Source organism: Euprymna scolopes, chromosome 21 (genome assembly GCF_053919585.1).
Source record: "Euprymna scolopes isolate OS-2025 chromosome 21, ASM5391958v1, whole genome shotgun sequence".
Taxonomy (NCBI): domain Eukaryota; kingdom Metazoa; phylum Mollusca; class Cephalopoda; order Sepiida; family Sepiolidae; genus Euprymna; species Euprymna scolopes.
Genome location: NC_136502.1, coordinates 43,745,785 through 43,749,907, shown reverse-complemented (window position 1 = coordinate 43,749,907; position 4,123 = coordinate 43,745,785). Strand labels below are relative to the sequence as shown.

The 4,123-nt window shown below is 38.7% G+C and overlaps 1 pseudogene; it reads left to right on the top strand.

Annotated features, from left to right (window-relative positions):
• Positions 1-753: 753 nt before the first annotated feature.
• LOC145243092 (5S ribosomal RNA) lies at positions 754-871 on the top strand (annotated as a pseudogene).
• Positions 872-4,123: the final 3,252 nt, after the last annotated feature.

The window sequence follows — 4,123 nt, the reverse complement described above, 5'->3', positions numbered from 1 at the left end:
CTTCACCGGGGTAGTATGCTCTCAGTCCGTCAGGCATTAATGGATAGAGGTTCTAAGTAATTCACAGTTGTGTTTGTTTTGGTCGCCCACACTGAGAATTGAACCTTCAACCTTCAGGAGAATATCACTGTTCACAATTAAATTTTTACAAGTACTCTAACCAATGCATCACGGGTCCTTGCAGACGAACGCGTGAAAATGATACTCAAGATGAAATCAGTAATCTAAAGAATCCAAATAATACAGAAGCTTGAAGTTGTAAATTGTTCTGAATACATATTGTATGCAGCATAATTATGTTCATACACTGGTTCTTATTAGATCATCAAAGTTAAGCAACGTTGAACTTGGTCAGTATCAGATGGTGACCATTTAGGAATACCGGATTCTGTATGTAGGAGGATGTCAACATCTCCCTGTAAGAACTGCAAAAACCTAAAACTGTCATCTCCTCTAACTGGGATATAGAAGCCATTAGAGACCGCTTATGAATTGGATATTCCCATGAAAGTTCTTGCTTCACAGGAAGATGGTTCAATCCTCTTAGGATGAGTGCTACTTCAGTATGGTACGGGTATCAAACTAAACACATTGCTATGACCATGCACCAAAATTGAATATTGATTTCAGAAATGCTGCACACACAATGAAGATGAGTAAGAAGCTAATCTGATAGAATGATCATCTTATCATATGGGCACCAATGACAACCCAGCGGTACTTCATATTTATGTATTTATATACCTTGATAATAGATATGAAATAATCACGTTGACACCACCAGTTCTCATTAGCTCACTGAAGTTAAGCAACGTTAAGCCTGGTCAGTACCAGTTGGGTGACCATTTGGGAATACCAGGTATTGTATGTAGAAAGATGTTGACGCGTCCTTGCAAGAACTACAAAAGCCTAATATCATCTTCCTTGATCGGGATGTATATAGGATTGGGGACAATTTCTGAATTGGATATCCTCTGGAAACTCCCTCCTTCAGGGTAAGCCAGTTCAACCTACCTGAAATGGATGCTTTTTTAATACCTTGATAATGTTTGGTTTTCATTTGCCAGATGTCTTTTCTTTAAGTATTTTTTATTTTTATTTACCCATCCAAAACAAGATAGTTTTTTTTTATTTTACTTTGCTTAATTAAACTAATATAAATAACAGTATCTATATATAGATAATTTAATCCCAACCAAATTAAAAACGCTCAATACGCAATAGAGAGTAGAGCTTATTATCAGAGAAAGAAAATTAAAACTGTAAGTTGAACTTTACAATCAAAATTTATTGTTTAACTGAATACTCCCAAAAAACAGAACTTTGTGAATTGTTTTTTGGAGTAATCAGTCGAACTCATATATATATATATATATATATATATATATATATATATATATATATATAATTGGAATTTACACCTATCTAATTAACTATTGAGTATACATAAGGGGTTTTAATATGGGTTATATTTAGTTTTAGTGAAAAAAAAAAAGGTGGAAAGGGTTTTAATATGATGCTATATTTAGTTTTAGTGAAAAAAAAATAGTGGAAGCCCTTTGTTAAAATTAAATAACTCAGATTTTTGTGAACCTTTTTGTTACTCGATTGCTCCCATCTACTTTTACTTGTCAGTTCCCATATGTCTCCACAAGCATCCCCATCTTCGCTCATCGACGTGGGTAGTTACCATGTTGGTTTTGGATCTGGACAAAGTCCAAACTGAACCACAATAATAGTTGTAGAACTGTTTATTCCGTATATGCCTCTTGGCCATTATTAACTCCCTTAATTCACCTATCTCCTTCCATTGTTTCCATGCTTGATATGTATTCCGTAGGACAAGAAGGTCTTTAATACCTCAACCATACAGCATCATGGCCAGGGACATATCAACGTCTTAGATGTGAGTGTAGCGCTGGGTTTAGAATGCAGCCCAATCGTAGCACAGGAGTTCAGAGCTGTCCATGTTATCAGCTAGTATATGTTTTGTGATCTTAATGGCTAACTGCATGACCATTGCTTTCAGCTTAATATGCTGATGAGGTACATTTCTGTAGACTCAAGTTCCTGAAAAAGAAGTCATACTCTTGGGATTTAAATGGTGTTCCCCTATCTGAAAAGATTTCTTCAGGTGCACCATAAGTTAAGAACCAAGTTCTCAAGGTATCACATACACTTTTGGCCCTCCCCAACATCATTAGGGCTATTTCCACCCATCCAGTATATCAATCAGTGTACACCATAAAGTTCCTACCTTGTATAGAAATAAAGTCAACCACCATTTGCTGAAATTAAAATTCCAGATTTGCTAGTGACAACAAAATCTCTCTGGGCTGAGATGGTGCAATCATGTTGCAAGTGTGGCACTGAGATTGGTTTGCCTTTTTTTTTTTTTTTTTCTACATGGTGGTCACCACTTATCAAGGCCTGGAAGCCACTCAGGGATAAGGGTTATTGCAAGTACAGTACATTAGTGTGGAGATTTGATGAAGTGTTTACTTAAGGGGGCGATTCATTAGGAATATGTTAATGTTGGACTTGAAGACATCCAAGTTGTAGTCAGGTGGAAAGCAGGCAGACGGAACAGAGTTCTACAGGCGTGCAGTTCTAAGAAAGAAGCTTTGTTCATGGAATCCACATTTTGATTTAGGCACAGATAAAGAGTGGGGGAAATTTTTCACAGTGGATTCAGCTAGACGGGTGTTTTTCGTGAAAGATTGGCAAGGGGGGACCAGAGATTGGAGTTCAGACGAGCACCTGCCATGGAAATAATGATAAAACAAGGATAGGCTCGCAACGTCTCTTCTGTGGGAGAGAGGTTGCAAGGTAGAGAAAAGGGCATCCCCCACTAAGCCACAAAGTCTATTTTGTACTCTGTCAAGGCAGGATAGGCTGCTTTTAGCAGCTCCTGCCCAGATATGGCAACAGTATTCCATCCTTGGACGTACTTTGCTTTTATATAGATAGAGAATTGCATCAGTAGTGAGATATCTTCTGAAGCAGTAGAAGGATCCTACCATCTTTCCAGTGACCTTGGCAACAGACTTGATGTACATGTTCCATTTCAGATCAGGAGTAAAGGACAAACCCAGAAGCTTGTCAAAACATGGGGCTTCTCCTAGATGAGAGCCATCCATTTCAATTTATGCCAGATGGGGATCAGAGCGTTGATGATGTAAAGATAGGAGTTTGGTTTTAGATGGTAATCAGCCATATCTTCCCCCACTGAACCACGCGCTCGAGATCAGAGGAGAGAGAATCAGAGAGAACTTTGTCATTTACAGCCTTTGATGTGTTGCCGTAGATGGTCGTGTCATCAGCATAGATGTCAACGAATGAATTAAGTATATGTTTAGGGAGGTCATTGATGTAGATCAGGAAGAGAGTTGGGCCCAGGATTTACCCTTGAGGGACTCCAGCATTAATACTGCAGGCCTCTGATTTTTGTCCATCGACCACTACTCTTATGAGCCTATCAGAGAGAAATGATTTAATGATTGAGAAAACATTTCCAGTTATACCGTAGCTGGAAATCTTGTGAAGTAGGCCCTCATGCCATACCTTGTCGAAGGCCATTGATATGTCAAGAGCAATTGCCCTAGAAAGGAAGCCTTTGTCAAAAGATTCACTAATCCTGTGAGATATAACCGTTAGCACATCTGCGGTAGATCTTGCAGAGCGGAAACCATATTGTGTGTCACTAAGAAGATTGTTTCTGCTGAGGTGGTTTACTATTTCTCTATTTAATATGGATTCCAGCAACTTACTCATAGCACAGAGGAGACTTATTGGTCTGTACTGAGAGGGAGATGACTTATCACCTGAATTCTTAAATACAGGGCATACTGATGAGGTTTTCCAGGGAGTCGGAAAGCACTTCTCCTTAAGGCAATGCTTAAACAGTTTTGTAAGTATGGAAGCAAGTTCTGGTTGAAGCTTTTTTAACACTATAATTAGGATGCTGTCAGGGCCAGTTGCTTTACTGGAATCAAGGTTCTTGATTAGCTTGGCGACCTCATGCACAGATATTTGTATGTTACCTAGCGTGTTCTGTGTTATAGGAGGAAATATGGGAGTTGATGGCCTTCGTCGCATAGGGTAGAATTAGCTGCAAAGTTCT